Source organism: Triturus cristatus, chromosome 8 (genome assembly GCF_964204655.1).
Source record: "Triturus cristatus chromosome 8, aTriCri1.1, whole genome shotgun sequence".
Classification (NCBI taxonomy): Eukaryota; Metazoa; Chordata; class Amphibia; order Caudata; family Salamandridae; genus Triturus; species Triturus cristatus.
In genome coordinates, this window is record NC_140591.1 from 418,992,602 (window position 1) to 419,006,800 (window position 14,199).

Sequence of the window (14,199 nt, forward strand, 5' to 3'; positions counted from 1 at the left end):
TTTTTGTTAGGCACAGGGAGATTAAGTGATTTGCCGAGAATGAGAGGATGTTCAGCGTCATTGCCGAACTCGAACCCAGTTCCCCAGATTCGAGGTCGACCGCCTTAGTCGTTAGGCCAACTCCTCTCCCTTATCATTGTTTCTAGCGAAGCGAGGGGCATATTATCACGAAACAGCGTTAAAATTATGATAATATGCCCTTGAGAATTCCCATAGAAGCCCATGTCTGGTGTCAACATGGGCTTCTATGTGAATTCTCTGCGGCATATTATCAGGCCCATTATCGCCGCTTTAGCGGCAGTTTTCTGCCACTTAAGCAGCAATAATTTTAACGCCGTGCTTGATAATATGCCCCGACTTCTTACGAGATGCTGAAAGTCCTCACTGGCACCCCTTGTATCACAATGGTGCCAGGAGGTAAAGCAATGGGGTATGGCTGAAAGTGATGCTTTGTGCAGGAAAGAATACACAGTGTTGCAAAAGCGGCCCTTCTCTTTGCAATGGGATGCGCTACTTGAAGTTTTCACAGCTCAAGAAACACGTAATGACTCATCTTGATAGAGACAGGCTATGCAACTGCTCCATGGCGTAACAGCGCAACCTCTTCCTGAACAGTAATACCCCATGCGACCCAGTTAGTGCCTGTGATTCCACATAGGGGAAGGATCTATGACATATGATACTCTACCCAACAGGTACCAATTCCAGGTGGATTACTAGGCTTTACTGCTCCTGTCATCACATAAACACATTCACCCAATACCACAATGTGGGTACATCCTTGCAATCGAGATGGTGACAAGAGTGTGGCAGTTGATCAATTATTTTCAAATTTCATTTTACTGCTTGTTGCTGTATCCTTGCTAGCCACACTGTGGTATATGTCTGTACCAGGAAAAGCAATAAAGTTTGTGTTTAAAAAACAAAAAATCATATATACCCACTCTTACTCCCAGATTCAACAAGCCTCACACATCAACCCAAGCATCCACAAATAAGTCCAGCTTTACAGGCTTTAAATAGCTCAGCTACAGTGCAGTGTACTACATCAATTGACTCTATGACAAGTGAAATCCATACCTATCATCTATTGCAGCATTCACAGTTCTTATAGTGGATATTCTTTCATATTTTCACAATACTAATTCACCACTAATCCTTTATGGGTTCTGAAGTAGCATGCTACTCGCCGAAAAGGCGCTTCAACACCCTGCCAATGGTAGCAAGCGCTATGTAACGCAAACCTTTTTCCCTCTTCTATCCCTCCACTATCCTTCTCAATCCAAATACCCGACTAACATATCCATCACTCAAATCACTTTCATATTTCACTATACTATTCACCACTAATCATTTATGGGTTCCAGAGTAGGGTGCTACTCGCCGAAAAAGTGCTTTGATGCCTCTTATGGGGCAATAAACACTATATAAATGCGATTACAATACAATATTCAGAATCCATAATCCAGAAACTGAGATTAGTGCATTTTAAAGTAAAGAAAAATCAGTCTCTGCTGCCTTCTAAGGAGATCTATGCAATTGTGAATTCTTTTCTTAAATCTAAACTTGCAGAAACCGGTCTCTCTCCCTCTAAGGAACGCTGTGAGCAGTTTGCTAACTTCTTCCTTAGCAAAGCTAGTCTTATATATGACTCCCTGGTAGGAGACTTGGATCTACACACTAATATTAAAGAGACTGTTCCAGTTAATAAGGTGTCAATGAACTTCTCAACCTTCCCCAAAACTGAACAATAATATCATTAGGGCAGCACCGAACACAATCAAGTTTGGTTCTCTTTTGGATCCGGCTTCCATGTATTGCTGAAGTGAGGTGACACTATCATATCTGCCCGGACGACTCTCTACAACATCTCACTGGAAAGTGGAATAGTCCCTGACCCCTGTAAGCATGAGGTCATTAGTCCATTTCTGAAAAAGTTGTCCCTAGACCCTGACAAAATTGAGAACTACAGACCAAAATCATTCCTCCCAGGCATTAGTAATATCACAGAAAAAATGGTAAATGGTTATTTGACAGTTTCCTAAAAACGCACAATCTCCTGCACCAAATGCAAACTGGCTTTCGTCCCAGGTGCAGTACAGAGATTGCCCTTTTATTTGCCTCTGAGAATCTCAAAAAAACACTAGACCAGCTGTATTCATTCTTCTTGATTTGAGCGCAGCCTTGGATACTGTCTCCCATGTCACACCCTGACTTAGACTGGAGGCGGTAGGTGTCACTGGAAGGTTACTAAAATGGCTGACCTCATTTCTGGACAATAGAAGCTTCCAGGTCAGGGTAGGACCTTGTCTGTTGGAGGTTTATCAGCTCAGATGCGGACTGCCACAGGGTTCACCGTTGAGCCCCACTCATTTTAATGTATAGGGCCACCCTCAAGCAGATATTAACAGTTCATCAGTCAACTGTCCATGGTGTTGTACGCCGACAACAACCAGACCGTTGTTTCCTTTTCACCTAATACCAGCCTAACCTCTGACATATTGTCCATCTGTCTGGAGAAGGTCAACAATTGGATGGCAATTAACTGCCTTAACCTGAATGGCAAAAAACTGAGGTTATGGTTGTTGGGAACAACCCAGTACAATGGGACCACATTCTGTGGCCTTGGTGCCTGGGTGAGTGCCCTCCCCCCAGAACGGAAGTGAAAAGCTCAGGGTATTAATGGATAAAAACCCGACTATGGCCTCCCAGGCAAAGAAAGTGGCAGGATCATGTTTTGGTCTCCTGAGAGCTCATAGAAAGACAATCAAATTACTCCCTGTGGATACTCGGAGAGTAGTGGTACAAGGTCTAGTACGTCCATGTCTCGACTATGGTAACTCTCTCTACCTAGGCTGTCCTGCTTACATGACTTGGAAGTTACAAGTTATTCAACATGCTGCAGCCCGAATACTGCTGGACCTACCAAAAACACAATCCATGTGCCTGGCTTTGGCAAGCCTTCACTGGTTGCCGGCAAGAAAGAGAATTTAAATAAAAGTCTTGTGCATTGCTCACAAGGTAAAATATGCTCATGGTCCACACATCCTTAGTCACCTCATTACACCATACAATAATACGAGAGAGCTAATATCCAAAAATCGCTCCCTCCTGGCTACCCCCAGAATCAAAAGTGTGAGAAGCGGAGGTTGATTGTTTGCATATCTAGTGTCAAAGCTTTGGAACTCCCTGCCCAGTTTCCTCAGATCCAATGGTAATCTGTCAGGTTTCAGGAAGCAACTGAAGACTCACCTCCTCACTTAACCAATCCACTTCATCCTCATGATTCGGTTTAGCGCTGGAAATCCTGTTTCTGTGTAGCTACGTGCTCTACAAGAATCTGTGACATAACATATCCACCCTCTCCCATCATCACTAACAGACCTATGGATCCGATCCACCTATAGGACAATGAGAAGAAAAAGAGACATCTTATAATCAATCAGCACACTAGCCTCAACGTTCTTGCATCCCAACAGGCCATCTCTCCATGCACATGCCAGTATTTCACAATAAAGTACCAGTCTAAAAAACACCAACCCTGGCACACCCAACCAAATAACTGCTAAGTCTCTTTGAACAAGACAGCAATAGCATGTATCCCTTCAAACAAAAGACCCTTTGTTACACACCATACTCAACGTTAAAACCAATTCTTACCCAACATCCTGTACCTCACTTATCCTTTGCTTACACTTAATATGCATTCTCATCAATGCAATATCAGTATCCAGAAATAAAGAGTATAACCATGACCTGCTGTCTGACAATAAAAAGACCTCTTGTTTCATCATGGAACCTAAGCTGGGAGATGATACTGCTCTGCCAGGCAATTCCACCAGAATACAGATGCTTCATGTAGAACACCAAGACAAAACAGGAGGCAGTCTAGCAGTTACAAGGAAGATATAACCATCAACAAAATGGAAGGTATACAAATTTCAGAATATGAAACTCTACTAAGAAGATGTAATTGAGCCCTACTCCAATTTCCTTATGCATATTTGTTCTACTATACAGACCACCACTGAAAACTGAGCTTTCACAAATAGCTTTCTAGACATCATACCTAGCCTTACCATCAAATACCCTATTCTATGCATCCTCGGTCAGCTAAATATTTGGTTTCACAAACTAAAAATGTCACAGCTTAATATCATCACATCTGGACTAATGGCCCTCAAAATCTTTTAAATTAACTCTGGACCAACTCACACAGCCAGCTGAACACACACTGTACACTATCCTCTGCAATCCTGAGTCAGGGAATATTACAGAAACTGCTCCAGTTCCTTTGAGATGCCATTTTCTCATCTCAACGCACCATAACATTCCAACAAAACATAAAAAACAATTCTATTTCTCACATAACAACATGCCGACAATTGAAATAACTCTCTATGGAGAATCCCGGGGCCAACCTTACAAAAAAATATATAGATGAAACATACAAACTCAATAGATTAGCTATATAACCAGATAAACTCTGCCTTTAACCATGTTATTCTCCTGAGAATGTCAAGAAAGCAAAAAAGGAAATAAAGCAAGCATTTGATGAATGTGGGTACAAAAAATAGTGATGATGGTACAAAGCCAGCAGCCTACTGTACAATACATGCTTACAAAGACATAACAGGATGGGCACATAATACGTCAAAACAGCAAAGAAGTTCTACTTCTCAAACAAAAATAGAACAATCAAATCACTCTCAAAGAAATATCAGAATTTCTCAATCCAGACCATCTCCTCAATCTCAAAGCTTCAGCAACCAAATAGCCGATTCTTAGATCTCTAAAACCAAATCACTAGATAAATACATATTGAATAAAAGAAAAAGCATGCAGTTTCAACAGCTCCATAGAGAGCTTTTTGAAGAAAAACACACTCAATCTATCCTCTTTCAAGGAACTGTCTCTCATGGTTCTCTACACACTAGTTAAATCAAGGGGTTAAGCAGATCACCTGCTGACCATTTCTCTTGAATGACAATAAACAAAATCCTACTATCAGATTTAGCAGCAATCCCAGTATGGAATGTTATCAATAAGACTCTAACCACAGGCATGTATCCTTTATAGATCAAAGCATCATACATATGACTGATATTTAAGAAGAATAACTTAAACCCAATATACCCCAACAAGTACAGACTGGTTTCTATAGAACCGTTCCTTGGAAAACTGACAAAAAGGGCGATCTTTTCTCAGATTTCAAAACACTTGGAGGAAAACTCACTACTCTCTGACTACAAAAAAAGCTTCCAAGCGGGAAGAGATTGATCTCCATTTGGGATGACCTGAAAACTACAATCTATAAAGAAGGAGAAAAACTACAGTAGATAAAGAGGGATTCCGTAGCAGTACTCATTCTCTTTCCCCTTCTAGCAGCATCCAACACTATATCATGAAATCTTACAATGCAGATATAAATAACAAAGGAAATATCATTGACTGGATTGACTTCCAGCTTAAAGACAGATCAACAATCATCTCTGTCCTACAGTTCTTTTTCAAACTATGCAGTATTAAGAGAGGAGTTCTTCAAGGATCAACTATTTCACTTATTCTGATCAATGTATACATTAAACTCACAGAATTCATAACTGTTTCACCCTGACATGCTTCAACTACACTGACAATACTCAGATAGATTTTAAATTGTATTAACCATTCAACTTTCGGCTCTCAAAATTAGATTCTGCCTCAAAGACACCAAACAATGAATAATAAAGTCACCTCAACTCTGCGCCTCAAAAACAGAAATCTTACAATGCAGAGAATGGAAAAATTACAGCCCACCAACAAAGTGGCATAAAGAACCAGAAAAGACACTACCAACCACCTCCAAAGCACAGAATATAGGAATTTGTATAGAATCAGCCCTTTCTAGGATCCCACAAGTGTACCAGTTGACCACATTCACATTCCAGGACACACTAAATCATCTTCACTCATCTTGGATTCCCACAGAATATCCAGGCAACCATCTCACTTACCTTATCATGCCTTGGCTATGCCAATGGACTACACTATGGAATATAAATATTTACTATAAGATTGCCATTAACCCGCTAAATGTGGGGCACACCCAGATAGATTTCCTTATCCCAAAGGGGTTATTCGCTTATTGCCCCCTTCAGAGAAAAGGAAAATAGACAGGTGTCTCTCACTCTTCTCTATGATGAGTTAGGATCCTCTAGATTTAGAGTATTGTGAATCAGACAACGCTGCCAATGTTACTCTTATCTACAGGGATTATTTGTTGTTGCGCAGACCCTGTCCCGAGTCCAAGAAAATAGTGACACAAACATCAATTGGTATTTATGACAATTAGATACTTATTATGTACAATCAGCACATAAATCTAGTGACTAATAATGATCAGAACTATTGTTATTATTTAAGCAGTCATCTTATAAAATGAGTATTAGAAATACCCAAAGTATTTTATATAGTACATTGTCATACTGTCTATATTAATTAGTCTAAACCCTACATATCTTTATTATCACCTGTATTATTGTCAGCCTCCCAATTATGGATTTGGTGAATAGTTAGCACCATCTATTTCTAGATTTTTGCTAAGCCATGTATTATCACTGCATACCTCAGCGAAGTTTTGTAGTCGTATTTCAGTTCTCCAGCACTCTTCACAAGAAACAAGCCATTGTACAGTACCACCCGAATGTTAGGTCTCTTTATACCTTCTTCCTCAAGGATTTTCTGTAGAGAGAGCAGGGGGGAAGTTGTAAGTGCTACTTCATACATCTATATTGGTGCGTGAACAATGCCTCAGTTAGAGACATATCTGAAAGGCATGCAATTGTATGAAAAAACACGTCCTTCCACATTAGCAGGATGACCATGGAATGCTGCTTAGTATTTGTAGCTTACCAAACAGCACAGTTGAATATGTTTTCTTTTCTTTTTTTATTATTTTTTTTACCACAACTAACATCAGCCTGTTTATGAAATAACATGGCAATCTAGCACACTCTATTAACTGTAAATACAGTGCAAATATTAGTTTCCTTCCACATAAACACTCAAAAGTATTAGTGGAGTCATGATCACCATACAAATAGGCCTTATTTGTATGTAACATACACATGTTGCCACCTGCGTCAAAATGACTCCACAGGTTTAATTAAAATGTGGCCTCTTCTGTACCTTAAGATTCACAGCAACAGCTTTTTATAGATGAAATATAAGGAATATTCCCAGAACAGGATGTAGCATTCCAGATTGGCACAACAGTTAACAGTTATACCATACAAACAGAAAATTGTTGATGATACATCCTTCTAAATCAAAACTGCCAAACTATGGGATTAATTCCCAGCAAAGATGTGGACTACCATAAATAACCTAGAGTTCAGGGGGATACTGAACTTGGCTCTTTCACACTTGAACCTCAGGATATAAATTTAGAATAAGGATCTCTCTCAACAAGAAATGGGAACTCAGCCTAACACTGAGTAACTAGAAAGATCACATACACTTGACCATTAACTAAAACTTAAGATGTCCCTGAACAACTTACCTACCTCATCATCGACAATGATGGAATACCAGGCTGCATCTGGAAACGAGGATGAAGTCCCAGTTCCTCATCACAAACTTATTGAGGCCTAAACGGCACAAATAAAATTCTAACCCCTTTCAGTTCAGTACATAGGTAATTTGAAGAATAGAACTCTGTAATGACAAATAAACAACCATTAAAACAAGCATTTTTTTATTTGTGCTCCTTGTATGAGCCAGCATATGGGCCATCACCAAAATATGCATGACTTACATATTTTATACAGCTACTACTTCAATCAAATTCAGTCCATGTCTATGATGGTCCAATACTTACTGAACTGTCAAATTAAATCCTACTGAACTCATCCGACCAGATCACTGACCGAAAATACGTTTTACTCTTTTTGCTAACAACACTACTGCTGTCCAAGTGTGTAATAAGACAAGCAAACAATAGAATATTACCCATTCCATCCGTTCATTTGATCTCAGAGACTTAATTAGGAACGCAAATTGCCATATAAGTAAAGCATCTCCATCAATAACAACAATTATAAAATCCTATAACAGACTAGAAATTGCATGTAACTAATCGTTTTACCAACTTTAATCATGTTGCCTTACATACAACTAACTGCAATACTTACAACCACCACTATAAACTAACAATGGTCTCCATGAAGTAGTGAGCTCTCTGTCTCTTAGACCCGGTATCCCTAGTGTGGTCTTCCCCAAACCATTTTCCTTCACCCTTCCTGTTATCTGAATGCATTTTTGTTGGCATTAGGACTCCGTATCCATTACCTCTGCTAATCAGTGATAAAATGCTTGTGCTCTCTCCCTAAAACATTGTAAAATTGGCCTAAATCTGAGTGGCGCACTTAATTTACATATAAGTCCCTAGTATATGGTTCCTGGAATATGGTCCCTAGTACATGGTACCCAGGGCTAGCAAATTAAAAGCTGCTAGTGGCCCTGCAGCGCTCATTGTGCCACCCACTAAAGTGCAATTTCTGATTTCAGGTCTTCCATTTCGATCTAGCAAAATAACCATTTTGCCAGGCCTAAATATTCATTTTTAATACATATGTAACCCCAAGGTAGGCCCTGAATGTCCATGTGGGTTTAATTGTTACATGCCCTAGTAATTAAACACTTCTATATTTATTTTTAACACTGTAGAGCCTATCTCTCCTATTGCAAACCATTGGGTTACCTTATTACATTTAATAGGTGCTAACCTTTGATTGGGAGCAGGTGGAAATTCCATGTTTGAGCTTAAATTAATTTTAATTTACAAAATCCTCTTTTTGGATTTTCAGTCACAATTCTGAAAATGGCACTTATAGAAAGTTAGCATTTTCTTGCCCTAACCATTTTGTTCCAGCTGCCTGTGTACTGGGTCGCATGAGTGTGAATGGCTCTGCTGTTGGGGTTTGTATATTTCTGACAGACCGAGAGGAAAAGCAGATTGGGTATAGGCAGGATGGGCCATCCTGACAACATGGCTGGGGGCAATGCTGTTCCCTGCACAACTTCCACTTCAAATGTGTTGCCTCCTGTACACACAAAAGAACTTGACACCAGCCTTTTGTCACCTCAGGCTTCTTGGAGCCTTGGTAGTGGAAGGAAAGAACTTTCCAGACTCAGATGTTGGGGTAACCCAGGATGACTCCCCACATTCAAAGGCAGTCACCAGGTATAAATATTAGACCCTCAGAGCACTACATCAGTACACTCCTGGATCTGCGGAACCTACACAAGATGGACTGCCCTTTTCTCCAGAGCACTGCCCTGCTGCTTGAGGTCTGCCTTGTTGCCCAGACGACTGGCTTGCTGCTACAAGAAGACTGCTGCTGCTTGAGGCCTGCCTTGTTTCCTCGAGGATTGCCCTGCTGCCTGAGGCCTGCCCTGCTCTCTGAGAAGGAAGACTTAACCTGCTCCCTTCATTCCTGGCTATCCTGAGAGACTCCAAGAGTCAGTTGGCTGACCTCCTGTTCTGAGCGACTGGGACTTAACAAGCTCCAGAGGCCTCACTGAAATTAGCTCTCTTGTCTAACTGGCGACTGTTTCGTCTCGATTTCCGGGTAGTTCGCCAGTTAGACCAGAGAGCTAAGATCTCTCTGCCAGACGGACTTACACGTCTGCCCGTTTTTGTTGAAAATGAAACACCGGGGAAGAGCGACAGATTTGTCCTCCCCTTCTATCTTATGTGGCATTTCCACATTCTCCTGTTGTGTTGAACCCGTGTTATGACCGGGTTGGAATTATCACCGGTCCAGCGACTTTTGCACATCAGATTTTCTTTCCTACAGCCCTGAAGAGTCACAGGATTACTCCCTAGTGATGAAACACGTGTCGGCTGGTTTTCTTTCTGTATTTATCAAAGAAACTTGATATAAAAATTATCACAAAGATACTCCTGATGTCGACCTCCATAATATTTGCACAAAAAGTACTTCGTATAGTGTTTTTACACTAAAACCAATACCCTTAACGTGTGCACAGGACTTGGTTCTAATCCTTTATCAGATTCCTTGTGATGCTAAATGGTACACAGTGATTGATTTGTGCCAAGCATTTTTCTCGATCCCTTTACATCCAGAAAGCCAATATCTTGTTGCGTTCCGGTTCGGACACCGTGTTTTGGCATGGTGCCGAGTTCTTCAAGGATACACAGAGAGTCCTTCAATCTTTAATCAGATTCTAAAAAGGTGTTTGGAGATTTTAGTCATACCAGGAAATTCAGTTTTGGTTCAATACATTGATTACCTGTTAGTGGCATCAAAGACACGGGAGGCATGTGTGACAGACACAATTGCCTTATTGAACCATTTGGCAGAAGGAGGACACAAAATGTCACCAGTGAAATTACAATTGTGTAAACAGGAAGTCCAGTATCTCGGACACAAAATAGAAAAGGGGTCAGAAAAGTGACATCAGAAAGAATTAATTTGATTAAGCAAATGAGCCTGCCTAAAACACAGAAAGAAGTCCTAATGTTTTTGGGAATGGTTGGATACTGTAGGCAGTGGATCAGTGGTCTCTCACTGATTGCAAAACCTCTACAGAGGTTGACATGAAAAGATGTGAAAGATCCGATTGTGTTGGATGATGAAAGTATGGAAGCATTTACACAACTGAGAAACAGTCTTTGTCGAGCACCTGCGTTAGGAATGCCAGATTATGCAAAGGATTTTGCATTATGCTGCTGTGAAAGAGATGGGTGTGCACATTCAGTTGTAACTCAAAAACATGGAATGGCACGCCGTCCAGTAGCATATATTTCTGCTACTTTGGATTCAGTGGCTGCAGCGTTACCAGGCTGTTCGAAAGCAGTAGCTGCTACTTGCGTGAATCTGGAACAGAGTGAAGCGATTGTGATGGGACATCCAGTCAAGGTGTATGTGCCACATTCAGTTGAGATTCTTTTGACCCGCACCAGGACACAGTACATGACGTCTAGTCGGCTGACTAACTATGAAAGAGTGATCGTGGGTACTGAAAATGTGACCGTGGTAAGGTGCACCACCATATATCCACCAACCCTATTGCCTAATTCATATTGTGAGAAAGTGAGAGAGGAAGCGGATAACGTTTGTTTGGATGTGACAGATTTGTGTACCAAACCAAGGCCTGATATTGAGAATGTTCCATTGGAAGAATCAGATTGTGATGTTTGTTGATGGATCATGTTTGAGGAATGAGAAAGGCGAATTGTGTACAACTTATGCTGTTTGCACCATAGCGGGAGTTCTCGAAGCATCCTGTCTTAAAGGGGTACACGCTGCCCAAAGTGCTGAATTGATAGTTCTGATTAGAGCGTGCTAAATTGCCAAAAGCCTGAGGGTAACCATATTTACTGATAACTAATATGGTTTCGGGGTTGTACACGACTTCTGTAAGCTATGAATTCAAAGGGGTTTTCTGACTTCTTCAAGTTTCCCTATAAGAAACAGCAAAACTGTAAAAGATTTATTGAATGCTTTACAATTGCCCAAAAAGATTGCAGTAGTCAAATGTTCCGCACATAAATCAGGAGATGATTATGTGACAAAGGGCAACAGATACGCCAATCAAGTAGTGCGTTTCTGTGCACAAAATTTAGTAGCCCTAAACAGAGGGATGAAAAGAGAAAATACCAATTGCCATCTTATGTTTTCTTCTTCATTTGAAACCTGGGATGAGATAAGGCAGTTATAGGAAGAAGCAAGTGATGAGGAAAAAGAAATCTGGAAAAATTCAGGCTGCAGAAAGAGGGCAGAGAACGAAGTGTGGGTTTATTTAGATGAAAGACCAGCTATGCCAGATAGTTTACTATCCCATATGGCAAGGGTATACCATGGAATTGCACATGTTGGAAGAGATGCAATGAGCAGGCTCTTCAAGCAGTCATGGTATAACCCAAAATTCAGGGTAATTGCAGAAAGTCTTCGCCAGAGGTGCGTCACCTGTCAGCAGCAGAATCCAGGCAGGAAGACAATTGTTAGTTAAGGACGAATTTAAAAGGCAGCAGGACCATTCACCCGACTACAGTTGGATTTTATAGAGCTCCCCCCATGCAGAGGGCTGAAATATGTGTTGGTTGTTGTCTGCTTGTTTTCTCGCTGGGTGGAAGCCTATCCAACGAGAAGAAATGACAGCCTAACGGTCGCAAAGTTGCTTCCAAGAGAAATGATACCTAGGTTTGGATTCCCAGTCACTTTAGAAACAGAGAGAGAAACCCATTTTCATAATGAGATAATTCGGATGATTTGTGCAGTATTGCAGATTGAATTGAATCTGCATTGTGCCTATCGACCCGAAGCATCTGGAGTGGTTGAGCAGATCAATGGTACAATAAAATCTAGGTAAGGGAAAGTGTGTGCATCCACAACACTAAAATGGCCTGATGCTTTACCCTTTGTATTGATGAGTCTTAGAAGCATTCCTGACAAAAAGACGGGATTGAGTGCGCATGAAATCCTAATGGGAAGAGCAATGAGACAAACACAGAAGAACCCACACCCAAACACCTCCCAAAAACCTGGAAATCTTTCATCCCCATCTCGGAAAAGGAGATAGTCAATCTAATCTCCTCCTCCAAACCTTCTTCTCGTGTCCTAGATCCTATTCCCGCTCAAATGGCCAAAAAACTTAAACACTCCCTAGCCCTGCTCTGGAGCAAAATCACAAATAGCTCTCTAAGAACTGGGGACATTCCAGAATGCCTGAAAGTCGGCCAAGTCACTCCACTACTGAAAAAAACAGGCTTGGACACCAATGATCTGAACAACTTCAGGCCCGTCTCCAATCTCCCTCTCCTAGCAAAAATCCTAGAAAGGTGCGTCCTCCTACAACTGACTCAACATATAGACAGCATCATCATTTCTAGACCCCCACCAATCGGGATTCAGAAAAGGCTGCAGCACTGAGACCGCGATCCTCAACGTCATGGACGATATCCACAAGTCACTCGATACGGACCAATGCTGCTTACTCATTCTCCTGGACTTACTGGCAGCCTTCGACACGGTTGCCCGTAATCGACTCATCAAGGTCCTCCAAGAAAGGGTAGGTGTGGATGAGATGGTTTTACACTGGTTCTCCTCCTTCCTCCACAACCGCACCCAAAGAATAAAAATCAAAAACTGCACATCTGACTTACACCCTGTCAGCAGGGGTGTCCCCCAAGGATCAGAACTTTCCCCGCAACTCTTCAACATATACATGGAACCCCTCACCAACCTACTCAAAAAAGACAACATCCCCTTCCACCTCTATGCAGATGACACCCAGATCTACCTCGAAACCTCCTCCATTGATGACATTCAGAGACTCAACAACACTCTAAGAGAAGTCCAACACTGGCTAACAATAAATCATCTAAAACTCAACCAAGACAAAACGGAAAACATACTCATTTCTAACAAAGAAGAGAACCCCCAAATCCTAGACTTGCTAAAAGCTATTGATACTCTCAACGGCAATCTCATCATGGCTGACTGTGTTAAATCACTAGGTATCACCCAGACCCAAAACTCGACATGACAAAGCACATCAAGAACTCTTCAAAAAGCGCCTTCCTCAACATGAAACTACTCAACAAAATAAAACCCTTCATCCCGCCCAAGGACCTCAAACAAGTGACTCAATCGCTGGTGCTGTCCAGACTTGATTACGGGAATGCAATCTTCACAGGTACAGGTAAATCACACCTAGCTCCCATCAGAACAACTCTCAATGTAGCAGCTAGAATGGTCACCGGAGTTAAGAAATACGATGACATTTCATCCGCACTCAGAGAACTAAAATTGCTGCCAGTTGAAATGCGACCCAGCGTCAGAACTGCCTGCCTAACACACAAAGCCCTGCACACAGGGAGGCCAGAATACCTGGCCTCTAAACTCAAGAAAGCCGGCCAGGCAAGGAACCTCAGGAGCACCGACACTCTACTCCTCATCCCTATGAAAACACACAAACAAAAAACCCCAGCCCGGTCCTTCGCTGGAAATGCATCTAAAATCTGGAACTCAATTCCACTCCATATCAGGACTACCGCCTCCTTTGTAAAATTCAAGAGACAGCTCAAAGACCTCTTCTTCAATCATTCCCTCCTGAACCAATAGCTGACGTTGAAAGTTTTCTTTTGTTTGTTTGGGAAGTGCCCTCGTACTCCCTCTCCAAAGGAGA